This window comes from Lithobates pipiens, unplaced genomic scaffold (assembly GCF_037356315.1).
Source record: "Lithobates pipiens isolate NorthernLeopardFrog02 unplaced genomic scaffold, aLitPip1_a1.2 Scaffold_22, whole genome shotgun sequence".
NCBI classification, from domain to species: domain Eukaryota; kingdom Metazoa; phylum Chordata; class Amphibia; order Anura; family Ranidae; genus Lithobates; species Lithobates pipiens.
In genome coordinates this window covers 278,285,605-278,301,926 of record NW_027507784.1, presented here as the reverse complement: position 1 = coordinate 278,301,926, position 16,322 = coordinate 278,285,605, and the positions used below count along the sequence as shown (strand labels likewise).

At 40.9% G+C, this 16,322-nt stretch overlaps 2 protein-coding genes across 2 annotated transcripts in view; one reads left to right on the top strand and one right to left on the bottom strand.

Moving 5' to 3' along the window:
• GPER1 (G protein-coupled estrogen receptor 1) overlaps positions 1 to 1,693 on the bottom strand; it is a 38,864-nt gene extending 37,171 nt beyond the window's left edge. Inside the window, exon 1 of the mRNA XM_077449083.1 lies at positions 1,568 to 1,693. The gene's annotated coding sequence lies outside the window, so the exon portion shown is untranslated. The remainder of the gene's footprint in view (positions 1 to 1,567) is intronic.
• Positions 1 to 16,322, top strand: part of CHLSN (cholesin) — a 573,216-nt gene that overhangs the window by 149,618 nt on the left and 407,276 nt on the right. The gene's annotated exons all lie outside the window — the stretch shown is intronic.

Below are 16,322 nucleotides of genomic sequence, written 5' to 3'. Positions count from 1 at the left end.
CATACTGTAGAATCAGTGGGAGCCCTGAGTGTGTCACTTACCACTGTCGCCTGCTGCTAGATGTGCATAATCACTTGCCACACTGCCTGTCACCAGAAGCAGAATGTCACTTGCCACATCACCTGCCACACTGCCTGCTACAAGATGTGGATTGCCACCTGCCACGTTGCCTGTCACAAGATGTGGAGTGAGTGGAGCACCCCTTGTGGTATGTTAGGCAGACAGCTGAGGGGGTGAACTACAAGTCCCAGCACACCTCACCTGTACTCCCACACACAGCACACCTGGTTGATGACCCCTGTGCTAGGGGATATATATGTTTTTTGGTAGCCCTCACCAGCTATTACCACTCTCCAAGCATTTTACAGCTGCTGTTTTTGACTTCAGGCATTTTTTTCTGTAGCCAGTAAACTCCCCAATGTGCCCATGCACATATAGGCTTTTATCTGCGTTTTTTGCCAGGGACATTTTCTGGCTGAAAAAAAAAATAGTGTTTTTCAGTTGTAAAAATGCTCTAACTCTGAAAAATACTGAAAAACATGGCCATTCAGCTTTTTTTGAGACATAAGCTACTGAGGAAGCATAGTTTTGCTAAAAAAATAAAATAAAAAACACAAACGCTAATGCATAACCACTGCACACTTGTGTTTTTAATGCGACATTCTACAGCTAAAGCTACTGGTGTTTTTATAACATCCAGTGTGCATAAAGCCTGGAAATGTCAGCTCCGGTTAGAGACACTGTACTAGCCATGCAAGTTTAGTTCAGCGATCTCCCCTCTGAGCTGTTGTGCTTGAACAAGGGGCAGTCCTTCGCCAGAACACTCCTATCAGCGCTGTCTGCCATTGACTAAGAGTGCCGATCGGGAGTTGGTTGGCTGCTGGTTGTCCACCAGCACATCTGACAGAAGCCGGCTTCCGACGGACAGACTGACGTACACATGGGCCGAATGTTGGCTGTTTTTTTTTTTTTTTTTTTAACCGCCCGTTGTCTTACGACATTTGGCCTGTGTGTACAGGGCTTAAGGCCTTTAGTGCCAGTTCACACTACACCAACTTGGGATCCGACTTATAAGTCCTCAAGTCGCCCCAAGTCCCTGCCATAGAAGTGAATGAGAGCTACACTACTGAAGTTGCTCCGACTTCAGAAAAGGTTCCTGTACTACTTCAAGGCGACTTCTAGGCAACTTGTACCCATAGATTTCAATGCAAGTCGCCTCCAAGTCGAATCTCCATCTATATTGAAGTCGCCTGTCCTGGCTTTAAGTCACATTGTAAGTTGCTCAAAGTCGTGCTGTAAGTCGGGTTGCCCCTGTGAGAACTGGCACTTAGGTTCAGGTAAACAGTGATATAGTATGCTACTCCACAGATAGTAGGATATTCGATTTCACCATTCTATGTACAGTGATACGTACTAGGTAAGGGTAACAAAAAGTATCTGTCTGTTTTAAGGTCAGAAAGAGCTCCTGAAGCATGCTTAACATCTAAACTAGTCTAATAACATAATCCCATTAAAGTTTCTGAGAAACCCAAAAAATATATATATCTGTTAAAAAAAATAAAAGTACCATTATATGGAGTCCTCTTTCTCAACTTGAAGACGTGAAGAAAATATAAAACAAAAAAGTTGGTTGTGTAGCTACTACTCCTTCTTAGTATTTCATAGTCTTCCGCAGTCAGTGGGCACAGGCTCAGCACAGTCCCCAGTGAATGCTATCACTCTCAGCACAGGGTAGACAGACATTGTTTACTCTAGTTTGTGCGCTCAGTTCATTTGCATACTAGATACTCTGCCAGTTTCAGAAACTGAGCCAGAATTTTTGGCAGGTTATATTTAGAGATCAGGGCTCACTTTTACCATTTAGAAATGATAAAAACGCTACACTAGAAATAGAAATGTACACTAGAACACTTTAAGTATAACTGCTGTTTTGAAAAAAGTGATATTAAACCCAAAAACAAAAAAGCGGAACTAAACGGTTTAACTATATCATAAAACGGTTACATTCAAGGCATGCTGTGAATCTGTGGTGGAACTACCAGTGTCGCAAAGGTCGCACTTGCGACTGGGCCCTGGCGTTCTGCCCTTAGAGATGTGGTGGTGGGGGGGTGGAGGAGTGCAGAGGATATTTACTCCTCACCTCACTCCTTCAGGCTCCTCTCGCATTACTAACTGACATATCAGTACGGATGTCGCACCACTTCCTTAAACTAAATCTGTCTAAAACCCGAGCTATTAACCACCTCAATACAGGGAACTTACACCCCCTTCCAGCCCAGGACATTTTTCAGCTTTCAGCGCTGCCACTTTTAATGACAATTGCGCAGTCATGCTACACTGTAACCATGTGACATTTTTATCACTTTCTTCACATAAATAGAGCCTTCTTTTGGTGTTAATCACTGCTGGGCTTTTTACTGCCTAAAAAAAAAAAAAAAAAAAAATTTGGAAAAAAAATGTTTTTTTAGTTTCTGTCAGTACATTTTGTAAATAAGTAATTTTTCTCTTTCACTGATGTGCGCTGATGAGGCGACACTGATTAGGTGGCACTTATGGGCACTGATGAGGAGGCACTAATATGCAGCACTGATAAGTGGCACTAATATGTGGCATTGATAGGCAGCAGTGAAAGGTGGCACTGATAGCCAGCATTGACTGGCATGACTAACGGGTACTTAGTGCCACTGGTGGGCCATTGATTGCTGGCATTATTGGGCACTGTTTGGCACTGGTGGGCAGTGATTGCTGGCACTGGTGGCGCTATTGTAATCAGGGCACTGATGATAAGAGCCCTGATTACATGTGTACATGTCTCCTGTGTGTGAGGCCAGGAGCGCCGATTATGGGCATCTCCATGTTTACATGTGACCGGCTGTGATTGGATGCAGCCGATCACGTGGTTAAATAGCCACAGCTCTTTTCAGAGATCGGGGTCATGCCATGACCTAGCAACACGGCGGCATCCCAGAACGAGAGCCGCACCGCCCCTCCTCATTTGACAGTGGGCGGATGGCAAGTGGTTAATATCCCCCCCCCGCCCATGCCCCCCTCCGTGACTTTTCCATTAAAATCAACAATGCAACCATCAGTCCCTCCCCTCACGCCTGGGTACTAGGTTTAGTTCTAGACTCTGACTTGTTCTTTCAGCCTCAAATCCAATCATTGTCAAAAGTTTCCCCTCCGTAACATCTCTAAAATTGGCCCCCTTAATAAAGGAAACCACCAAGCTCCTCATTCACTCTCTTATTATCTCTCGCCTTGACTATTGCAACTCCGTTCTCATTGGCCTGCCACTCCATAGGTTAGCCCCTCTTCAGTTTTTCATGAATGCTGCTGCCAGGTTTATCCACCTTTTACCACCATTCAGCGTCTGCCAACCATCTCCTCCAATCCCTTCACTGGCTCCCAATCGCACAGCAAATTAAATTCAAAATACTGACAACATACAAAGCCATTCACAACTCTGCTCCGTGCTACTTCACCAATCTTGTCTCCAAATATCACCCAAACCGTCCTCTCCACTCCTTCCAAGACCTCCTACTCTCAAGAGGTGCAGAGATGTGCAAGTGATTACAGTGGTCTGGGGGTACAGAATGGTGCTGGTGGTTAAAAAGACCCACTTTAACCGCCTCACGCCCGCCCACCGTCATATAACGTGACAGACTTTGAGCGGGTATATCTGAATGATGCCTGTAGTTACAGACATTATTTAGATATTGCTTTTTTCAGCCAGCGATTCTCTACACCATAAGAATGATCATAGCGGCTGTTCCGCCCCTTGATTACGGGAGGCGAGAGGGGGCGTTCCCGACTCCTGCCGCCCTCCAGTGCTTCTACCGACTCACCACTACGATCGGTGAGTCGGACAGAGGATCCGCCAGCCCCAGGTGTTGATCATAGAGAGTCGCCAAAGTCTCTATGATCGTCGGAGGCCGGGTGCGATGTTATGACGTCATGCCCGACCTCTGCATTAAAAAAAACGGCGCCGCTTCGGCTGGGAAGCAGTGATCGGTTTATTTTTATTTTTTTCAGGCTTCCCAGCCTAGTGGTGAGATGCTGGGTCTTATTGACCCCATATCTCACTATAAAGAGGACCTGTCATGTCATATTCCTATTACAAAGGATGTTTACATTCCTTGTAATAGGAATAAAAGTGCTCAAAAAAGTGTAAAAACAAAAAAAAAAAAGCGCCCCTGTTCCTGTGTGCTCGCGCACATATGTAAGTCCCGCCCACATATGAAACGGTGTTCAAAACATACATGTGAGGTTCGAATCGAACGTTGGAGCGAGAGCAATCATTTTGTCCCTAGACCTTCTCTGTAACTCAAATGTGTAACCAGTAAAAAAATTTCAAGCGTCACTGGGATTTTTAAGTACCGAACTTTGGCGCCATTCCACGAGCGTGTGCAATTTTGAAGCATGACATATTAGGTATCTATTTACTCGGCATAACTTCATCTTTCACAATATGCAAAAACATTGGGCTAACTTTACTGTTATCACAGGTACAGCTGCAGATGGGCACGGTGAGGCTGCAGATGGGCACAGTGAGGCTGCAGATGGGCACTTATGATACAGGTGGGCACAGTGAAGCTGCAGATGGGCATTGTTTACCCAGTAGCTGCTGCATTTCCCACCCTCGGCTTATACTCGAGTCAATATGTTTTCTCAGTTTTTTATGGTAAAATTAGGTGCCTGCTTATATTCAGGTCGACCTATACTCGAGTATATATACAGTAAATGTTATTTGGGTACAGCGTTGCATGGCCAGGCAATTGTCAGTTAAATTAATGCAGTGCTGGATCGCAAAAAAGGGCCTGATCATAAAAGGGGGGTGGTAAATCTTCCAGAGGTTAAGTGAAGCTGCATTCATTCGTCTTTTTTTTTTATCTTGAGCTAAGCTTTAAATCCTTTAAGTTCCAAATGCATCAAAATAGAAAAATGTGCAAAGTCTTACAGCAGAAAGGCCAGTTTGCTGCCATTATACTGTAGAGAAGCACCCTTGCTCTGTATGTGAAAGTAATGGTGTTTCTGCTGTGGTCCAACACCCACTCTGCTAAATCAGAGCTAGAGATTTATCTCCCACACCTCATTGTCCCACTCCGCTGTCATAGATTTGTTTTTTTTTACAGCAAAACAGGGCTACTGCCTTGGATACACACTGTGTGCAGACAATGGACTCTTGGGAGATGTAATTCTGGGGGACATGTCTTGTCGCAGCAGCTGCCCTTGCACACATTTTACAGTCATGATATTTGTCATAGGAAGTAATAATATCTGTTTCTTACTCCAGCAACAAGATAAAATTCAAAAATTAATGCTGGTACGTGATCTAGATGGATAGGAAAATTTGGGGTAAATTGGGGTAAAACATACCCCTTCTAGCCACGTGTCGATCAGGCTTTTTTTGCCACTTTTTCTTTACAAGTTTAAATCATTAAACTAGAAAATTACTTAGAACCCCCAAACATTATACTTTTTTTTTTTTTTTTTTTAGCAGAGACCCTAGGAAATAAAATGATGATGATTGCAATTTTTTATGTCACACGGTATTTGCACAGCAGTTTTGCAAATGCAATTTTACTTTGGGAAAAAATACATTTTAATGGGAAAAAACCCCCCCAAAATATTTGACCCAATTTTTTTTGTATAATGTGAAAGATGATGTTATGCTGATACCTAACATGTCATGCTTGAAAATTACACACGCTCATAGAATGGTGACAAACTACAGTTCTTAAAAACCTCCATAGGTGATGCTTTAAACGCCTTTACAGGTTACCTTTTTACAGTTACAGAGGAGGTCTAGCACTAGAATTATTGCTCTCACTCTAGCGTTTGCGGCGATACCTCACATATTTTGTTTGAATACCGTTTACATATTCGTGCGTGACTTATGCATGCGTTCCCTTCTGCACACAAGCACGGAGGGATAGGGGCATTTACATTTTCTTTCTTATTTATTTAACTTTTTATTTTTACACTGTCCTTTTTAATATTTTTTTTGATCACTTTTACTCCTATTACAAGGAATATAAACATCAAAATGACCCCAAATCTCTTCTTTAGGGAGAAAAAAAATAAATAAAAATGATTTACTTCCAGCCTGGACCAGAAGTCTGTAGAGTCGATCACAGATTATCTACTCTTTGATCGCTTATGGAAGCACCCGTCACATCATTTCTCGGGCGAATCAGCGGAAACGGTAAGCCTGAGAAACACTGGCGAGCGGCAGGAGGGAACATGAGCCGCACGGAACGGTTTCATGAGAGAGCCGGCCGCTGTCTGCAAAAAACGATGGCAGGGTTATGGCTGATATCTTCAGCCATAATCCTGGTAAACCACTTGCAAACCGCAACCTATATATATGTACTGCAGTCGGCAAGTGGCTAGTAAATGAAGTGGAATTTCTGACTGTCAGTTATTGAGTGCTTTCTATTTGTTTACATGCATATTGTATATTTTAGTATGTGCAGAGTTGGTTTGCATACATATCTTTCTTTAGTTTATGTATTTGTTTGTCATGCTGATGAAGTTCAAATTGATTTCTCATTAGCTCTGGTTAAAACCCATTACGCAAGCGTTCATTTTTTTTTCCCTACCTTCCCAAATTGATTATGATGAGCCTATAATTAAAAAGCAGGAAAGCCATCCGTTTGATCTTGGGTAACTAAATGCTAAATGTCGGGTAGCTATTGGTCCGATAATTAGCAATTATCATTTTCCAATTCTAGATGTATGGCCTATGCGTCACTTTTATTTGCTGCAGCTTTGACAGTGTCTCTAGTTGACATCATTTATCAGCATTTCTGTTTGCAAAGGGGCCCCTCCCCCACCACAGAAATGTCAAGTTAATAGCATTGATCTTTTTAAGTAAATTGTCAAATTACAATTTGTTTTACAAGTTACAACTACTTAGAATTTTTTTTTTTTTTCTTGCCTGAAACATGCAGATGAAGATTTGTTCCAGTCTGGTTATTTGACAGTAATTCATTATTTGTTTTAGTAATAAATGAATGCAATTGCGACATATTTATTTTTACATAGTACACAATTTATCTTATGCATTATTTGGTCTATTAGTATCTAAAAAGAAAGGCATCAAATAAAAGCTTCTTTTGTTATATGTACTGTAAAATATAGTACACATTTACATATACAGTATCTCACAAAAGTGAGTACACCCCTCACATTTTTGGAAACATTTTATTTGAATTTTTCATGTGACAACACTGAAGAAATTACACTTTGCTGCAATGTAAAGTAGTGAGTGTACAGCTTGTATAACAGTGTACATTTCCTGTCCCCTCAAAATAACTCAACACACAGTCATTAATGTCTAAACAGCTGGCAACAAAATTGAGTACACCCCTAAGTGAAAATGTCCAAATTGGGACCAATTTGCAATTTTCCATCCCTGGTGTCATATGACTCGTTAGTGTTACACGGTCTCCAGTGTGAATGGGGAGCAGGTGTGTTAAATTTGGTGTTGAACTTCCAGTGACCAGTATGAGAGAGTAAGAATGACAACATGGCACCTCAAGGCAAACAACTCTCTGAGGATCTGAAAAAAGGATTGTTTCTCTACATAAAGACGGCCTAGGCTATAAGAAGATTGGCAAGACCCTGAGCTGCAGCATGGTGGCCAAGACCATACAGTGGTATAACAGGACAGGTTTCACTCAGAACAGGCCTTGCCATGGTCCACCAAAGAAGTTGAGTGTACATGCTCAGCATCAAATCCAGAGGTTGTCTTTGGGAAATAGATGTATGAGTGCTGTCAGCATTGCTGCAGAGGTTGAAGGGGTGGGTGGGTCAGCTTGTCAGTGCCCAGACCATACACCGCACACTACATTAAATTGGTCTGCATGGCTGTCATCCCAGAAGGAAGTCTCTTCTAAAGATGATGGACAAGAAAGCCCGCAAACAGTTTGCTGAAGACAAGCAGACTAGGGACATGGTTTATTGGAAACATGTCCTGTGGTCTGATGAGACCAAGATAAACTTATTTGGTTCAGATGGTTTCAAACTTGTGTGACGGCAACCAGGTTAGGAGTACAAAGGCAAGTGTTTCTTGCCTACAGTCAAGCATGGTGGTTGGAATGTCATGGTCTGGGGCTGCATGAGTGCTGCCGGCACTGGGGAGCTACAGTTCATTGAGGGAACTATGAATGCCAACATGTACTGTGACATACTGAAGCAGAGCATGATCCCCTCCCTTTGTATTCCAACATAACGATCCCAAACACACCTTCAAGGCAACCACTGCCTTGCTAAAGAAGCTGAAGGTAAAGGTGATGTACTGACCAAGCATGTCTCCAGACCTAAACTCTATTGAGCATCCGTGGGGCATCTTCAAACGGAGCGCAAGGTCTTTAGCATCCATTAGATTTGTGATGTCATCGTGGAGGAGGACTTCAGTGGCAAACTGTAAAGCTCTGGTAAACTCCATGCTCAAGAGGGTTAGGGCAGTGCTGGAAAATAATGGTGGCCACACAAAATATTGACGCTTTGAGCGCACATATTATTTTGAGGGGACAGCAAATTTACACTGTTATGTAAGCTGTACACTCACTACTTTACATTGTAGCAAAGTGTAATTTCTTCAGTGCTGTTACATGAAAAGATATAATAAAAATTTAATATTTAAAAAAATGTGAGGGTGTACTCACTTTTGTGAGATACTGTACACTACCAGCCAAACGTTTTAGAACACCTCCATTTTGGCAGTTTTTATAAAATTTTACACAGTTTAACCCTTTCGCTGCCGTGCGTTTTTTTTGCGCACGTTTAATCACTTCAATACCAGGCACTTACACCCTCTTCCTGCCCAAGCCAATTTTCAGCTTTCAGCGCTGTTGCACTTTGAATAACAATTGCAACACTGTATCCAAACAATTTTTTATCATTTTGTTCCCACAAATAGAGCTTTCTTTTGGTGGTATTTGATCACTGCTGGGGTTTTTATTTTTTGCGCCACAAATAAAAAAAAGTAAAAAAAAAGGTTTTCTTTGTTTCTTTTATAAAATTTTGTAAATAAGTATGTTTTCTCCTTCACTGGCAGGCACTGATGAGGCTGCACTGACGGGGATTGATAAGGCGGCACTGATGAGGTGGCACTGATGGACACTGATAGGTGGCACTGGTATGCATCACTGATGGGCACTGATAGGTGGCACTGAAAGGCTGCACTGAAGGGTGGCACGAATGGGCACTGATAGGTGGCACTGTTGGACACTTATAGATGGCACTGATGGGCATCACTGATAGGGAGACATCTAGCAAGAATTGGTAATGGGCACTGGCTGGCACCATTTGTGGGCACTGATTGGCATATTTTGGGCACTGACTGTCATCCCTGGTCGCCATGGGTGGCATACCAGGTCATCCATCCATTGTGTGTTATCCCTGGTGGTCCTGGTGGCATCCCTGGTGGTCCAGTGTGGGATTTCGGGGGGGGGGGGGGGCTGCGCTGATAATCTGATAACCCCCTTGTCAGGATAGTTGCTAATCGGCTCTCCTCTACTCGTATCTGTCAGACGCAAGTGAGAAAAGGCCAATACATGAATGCACGTAGATGCTTCCACTACGAAATCCGCGGCTATTTTGATTCCAGTGCCGGTCACTTCAACAGATTGCGTATAAACGTTTGTGCTGGGCTGAAAGGTGTGGCTACAAGGTCACACACACACTACATCACTTCCACTTGTGCGTGCGACATCAATACTACGTATTAAATCGATTGCTCGTTTAATGATTTTTTTTGATGGGTTAATGTTGGCAACGATTTCGACCAACGAACGCTGTTTCATTGGTCGGCTGTTGAGCGATCTGCTCAGTTCACACTGCTGTGACCCCCGAGGTCATGTGACTTCCAGTGCAACTTTACATTGTGATTTGCTTGTAACTTGATGCACCTTCAGTGTGACTTTCATAGGTCATAACAATATGGAGTGTGACACATTTGTTTGAACATCCAAAACCCTCTGAAGTTGCAGCCAAACTCTCAAATATAAGACAAAGAAAGAACTTCCTTGCAATCTTTGCGATTTTAACATTGCAGCCTATGGCACTCCATGCTGCAAGGAAGACGCAGAAAATAAAACTAGTGCAGGAACTATTTATTTATTTTTGTTGCGACATGAGTCACAGCCGTTAAGACAACATACATTGAAATGTTTTTGTTTTGACTTGTCATATGACTTTCTGTGTTGCAAGTGGCATGAGAAGTCGCAGCAGTTTGAACCAGTGCTTCAGATGCCTTTCACACTGAGGAGTTTTTCGAACGCTTTTGCGTGAAAAAAGGCACCTGAAAAGCTCAAGAAAACTGCTTCCCATTAAAGTCAATGAATGCTTTTACACTGGGGTGGTGCGCTGGCGGGGAGGTGTAAAAACTCCTGCAAGCAGCATCTTTAGAGCATGTTTGGAGAGCTAAAAAAAGCGCCCCTCTCCATTAAAATGAATGATGTTCTTTTCCTGAAATTCTGTATTTAGTTTGCATCAAACATGTCAATTGTAACTATGGGCAGACAGCTCTTTGATTCATCAGGCCGCAGTATATTGTTCCAGAAGGCCTGACCTTTGCCTATATATTCAATCGCAAACTGTAGTCTTGTTGTATTGTTCTTTATAGGCAGCAAAGGCTTTTTCTGGTACATTTGTAGATCCTGCAATTAAATTTTGGGGTTCTTGGAGACTAGCATCAGTCAACTCTTGGGCTGTCCAACCACACTGCTCAGCAAGCACAGGACTGATTGAAACAGGACCAAGTGATGCATGCACTTCGTCCCCTGGAGGATTCAACAGCTTTTCTTTTTTTTGGCTATACTACTTCTTTAAATCCCTTACCCTAATCAAAGGTATTCACATCTTATTTTCTAAGGGCCTTAGATAAGTCTTTTGATCTGGTCAAGATCAGACCCTAGATATCAGTTTTAAAGCTGCAAGTGTAGGGTCTGGAGGAGGACCAAATGAGAGCTGGAGTCAGTCTTGTCATTTTTCTAGTGGTTGCTATGACCTGACGATCAGTCATTTTCCCTGCCTGCAAAGCAAATATTGTATAAACATAAAAGACTGTACTTCCATGAATATTATGGATTGTATTGTGCCATAGGATGCCCATGAACATTAAAAGATCATTTTTGTTGATCATTCCCAGGTTGGTAGGAACAGCTGTGCAGATTATTCTTAAATCTGCATGTTTTAAGAACTCTTTCCACTGGCTTAGTAACTGAAACGTAACTTGTGCACACCAGATGTCCCATGTAAACAGAGTCTGGCAATTACAGTACAGAATTTCTGTGCATTTAGAAAGTAGACAGTTGTGGAATGTCATTGAGAAAACTCTTGATAATGTGTGTTGCTGTTTCTAACATTATATCTTACAGTAAATGCATATTTTTGACTTGTAATTAGTCACATATGCTCATTTTTTGAATGACGCACATCTAAAAAGTGTATTGTACGATGCAACCCATCAAACAGAGATCCTATTTTACTGTTTGGTGGGGTGCATTGGTCAGATGCAGAAGAGAACCATGTATTTTGGACTAAGTTCCCTTTCACACTGGGTCGTTCTGCATTGTGCTAAACATAGCGCCTGCAAACCGAACGGAAAAAGCCGCTGCTGTCTCTCCAATGTGAAAGCTCCGAGGGCTTTGACACTGGAGCGGTGCACTAGCAGGATGGTACAAAAAAGTCCTGCTAGCAGCATCTTTGGAGCGGTGTATACACCTCTTCTTCACCGCTCCTGCCCATTGAAATCAGTGGGGCAGCACGGCTATACCACTGGCAAAGCACCTCCGCAGTGGTGTTTTGTGTTGGTTTTTAACCCTTTCTCGACTGCTACAGGGGTAAAACCGCCCTGCTAGTGGCCAAATATCGGCGCAAATCCGACGGTAAAGCGCTGCTAAAAATAGCGGTGCTTTACCGCCGATGCACCTCCCGTCCCAGTGTGAAAGGGGCCTAAGGTGCTGAAGCTGGATAAAATAGCCCAAATGTGGTTGAAAGCAGAAAATAAACACTGACTGAAATGTTCTTCTTCCCCACTCTATCAATATCACAAATAAAAGAAAAAGTTTGCCTAGAGTTAAAGTGTCATTAAACACACATAATGAAAAACTATCAATAAATGCTGTAGAACATGTTGTTCATACTCACTTGGTAGCTATAAGATTTGTTTTCTATATTATACAAAAAAAAACAAAAAACTGTTCTATCCTGCTGTTCTATCTCCCCCTTCTGTCCATGGCCCACTGCAGTTGGGGTTTTTGCAGAGCAGTGTTGGCAGCTAGTGCACATGCTCAGTTTTCAGTTGAGTTTCTATGCTGAGTATTTCCCTCCCTATGACATCTGAGCTGCCCATGTGACCATAGAGTCACACATGAAGGTGTATACACAGTGATAAGACAACCCACTCCCTCCCTCCCTCCCTCCCTCCCTCCACCTCCATGTCCACTAACCAGCTAAACACAATGGGGGTGGGATATTACATGTTGATTGATGGAAGCTTCACCTCCCTGTTATTCTAATGCACAGGCTGGAAGGGTGTGACACAGCCCGTGAATGGCAGGAATCCATCCACACCATGTTATTGCTAAAAAAATAAAATAAAAATGTCATTTGAAATATATATTTCTATGACAATTTAAAGTGTTTATTGATATAAATTATTTATTTTTACTCTGTATTGCAAAGGCTTTTTTTTTAACGTGACCAGCAGCAGAGAACTGGGAGGTTATGTTTCCCTGCAGACAGGCTTAGATTTTTTTATTTTTTTAACAAAATAATGACAGTACCATCATCCACATACAGAAAGAAAAGGGACAATGTAGTGTAAACAATGTGTGTTTAGTATCACATAAAATTTCTCACTTTGGGTTAATTCCCCGAAGAGGTCCCCCATTTATTTTTTTAATTGTTTTTTTCAAATGTAGTTGGGCCGCTTGGGTGACTTTCTGGTGTGCTTTGTCCTGGGGGAGGTACCCCTCTGATGTAAAGATCAGCAATGGCTTGTTAACGTCAGTGACAGCTCTGCATCAGCATTCTATGAATGAAGGTCGCCATGGTGAGATCCCTTTAGGAAACAGGACCATAACACAGGATGCATTCTTAGTATGTCCTCCGTCTTCTAAGAACTGTTTAATTAAGCTGGGCTGCCAGAAAACGAAGGACGTCTTGTGATGATAACAAAACAGCTCCTGTATTTCAGTGTGCGCTGCTTTTTATTTTACACTACCTGGGAGTCCATTTTAGTTAAAATGCATCTGTGATTAAAATTTAAAATCATATATTTATATCCACATTGTATTTTTTTATTTCAAACCTACTCCTATTAATCTGAACAATCTTGAAGTTTGTGCTTTATTAAGATCCCCACACATTTACTTCCTTGAATTCTGTGACCCGTATTCACTATGCCTTGTAGGCACTGCTGTGTCACACATTACACGGAGCCTGCCTTCTGAACTGCAGAGGTGCTCAGAGGAAGCTTTTCAGGCGGTGGAGTCAGTACAGGAAAGTGTAAAGATAGGGGTAGGGTAAAATGGCGCTGCCAAAACTGTAAATAAAAATATATAAATATATATGTATATGTAGTAGAGCTGCACGATTCTGGCCAAAATGAGTATCACAATTTTTTTGCTTGGAATAAAAAAAAAAACACGATTCTCTCACAATTCTCGCGACGTAAAATCTTTCACATTATACAAAAAAAGAAAATTGGCTAACTTTACTGGTTCGTTTTTTTTTTAGTTTTTTTTTAAAAGTAATTTTTTCCAAAAAAATGCATTTGAAAGACCACTGCGCAAATACAGTGCGACATAAAATATTGCAACAACCTCCATTTTATTCTCTAGGGTGTCTACTAAAAAAATTATATATAATGTTTGGGGGTTCTAAGTAATTTTCTAGCAAAAAAAAAAAAAAAAGATTTTATCTTGAAACCAACAAATGTCAGAAAAAAGTTTAGTGTTTAAGTGGTTAAACTTTTTTCACTTACACACAAAGTCTATTCCATTGACATATTGTTACAATGTTTATACTTCAGCTTGTAAAGAATGTTTTGATTCTAGGCAGACTGGCCAGTTTTTCTCTTCCTTTCTTTTGACAGTTGTGGCTTCAGAAGAGCGGAGAGAATTCTTTGCATAGAAAGAATTGTGAAACACTTTAGTCAAGATTGCAATAGCCGATTAATAGTGCAGCTCTGTTATGTAGTGTTTTACATCATGACATCCTCTGCGTGTTCAGTGGAAGTGATGATCCATATACACTAATAAACATCATACGTGCAAATCAAACCATATTGATAAAAGATGTGAAGAAACATAAAAATAAATGATAATATATATATGTGTGTAAAATACAAAAAATGCTAAAAGTCCAAAAAAATGTAGTTATCACAATTCATCAATTGGAATGGATTTCCATAATTCCATAGATTTCCATAAATCTCAAAAAACACAGTCCAGCATAGTAAATTAAATCTGTATTCTTAAATTGACTTGTGTGTAAATCTGATGCAATTTCCAGTGTAAAAACGGCGATCCACTCTGAAGCGCTTCAGATGACGAAACGCGTAGGACGGAGCTTGGTAGGCAGTCGCGTCACTTCCAGTTTTTAACTAGTTGTCTGTGGAACGCACAGCGTCCTAGACTCTGGGATAATACAATTGCACTGATCATCCTGCATTAGTGCGACTTTTATTAGTTGTAATTGCTTTGATTAAATAGACTCATAACTTTTTACGGACTTGCACTATGAGTGATAATCCTTTCCATATGTGAACCCACCACATGACTCGGATTATCGAGGAAGAGGACTCAACACTGGCACTGACATCAAAGGCAACTCTGCTTGAAAGCGCATTACCCCTGCCGGGGTATATATTTTTGGTGAGTGTGGAACCAGGAGTTACACTTGAAATTGCGTCAAATTTATGCACAAGTCACTTTGGAAATCATGACTTTAAGAATACAGATTTAATTTACTTTGCTGGACTGTGTTTTTGAGATTTATGGAAATCCATTCCAATTGATGAATTGTGATAACTACATTTTTTTTTGGACTTTTAGCATTTTTTGTATTTTACACATATGCATTATATACATTTTATAATTTTTCATCTTTTATCAATATGGTTTGATTTGCACATATGATGTTTATTATGTACTTGGATCATTCCTTTCACTGAACACAGAGGATGTCATGATGTAAAGCACTATATACACATATATATTTACAGTTTTCGAAGCACCATTTTATCCTTTTCCTATCTTTACCTATATAATAACTCCACCTAGTAAAGTTTTTGGGGATACTTACCATAACGTGGGATTTACTGTTTGTAATGAGGATAACATTGGCCAGTAGTCAGAATGGATAGAGATCAATTAGTGAACATTAAAGTGATATTAAACCCAAAAACAAAAATATTATATATTGCAACAATCATTAGATGTGATTTCTTTTTTGGGCTTTTTTCCTGGTGATTAGCTAGTAATACACTTCCTGTATTAGACTGCCCCTACTCTGGATGAAGGAGCACAGGGGCACCAGTAGACAGCAGCATTGTCAGTCTGGGGGGGGGGGGGAGTGTTAGATGAACTAGCAGATTTAAATGCACTAACAAATTGAAACCTGTTACAGCAAATTGTTCTTCCTCTTGGGATACAGGTTTTGCATAAATAAAAGCTGAATGTAAGCCCCCTCCTGCTAGTGTTAAATAGTTTGTCTCATCTAAGTAACTGATACATTCTGCAGGAGAGCTTGTTCTTTTTAAAAACAACAGACTTACTGGCTGTATCACTAGATGGAAATATAAGAATGAAAGCCTAAAAAAGAATATCAATGCAGCCGTCACATCTTAGAATTGGTACACTGCAATATAATGTTTTGCTTTTGGGTTTAATATCACTTTTTTTTTTAATCACATAATTATTATTAGTTTTTATTCCATTGTACAGAACATCACACCTCATAACCTTTCCATCAATAATTAATATCACTTTAATTGCATTGCTCAGCTGTCTAGTGAATGTGCTAACAGTTTATAACAGAATTCCAGATAATTAAGTAGTGTCAGCAATATTTGTTTTCTTCTTCTTTTTGGGAAAGTTATACATAAATTAATAAAAGGTGACAATCGTGAGCATTCTAGTCCATGGTAAATGGTTTGTCTCAACCCTTTACATTTTACATTTGCTAGTCAGCTTGGTCTGGTAAAGGAAAATGAAAAACAGACTTACTGGCCAGATCACCACACCAGGTTATAAAATAATGGAACAGGGGGTACCGTATTTTTCGGACTATAAGGCGCACGTAAA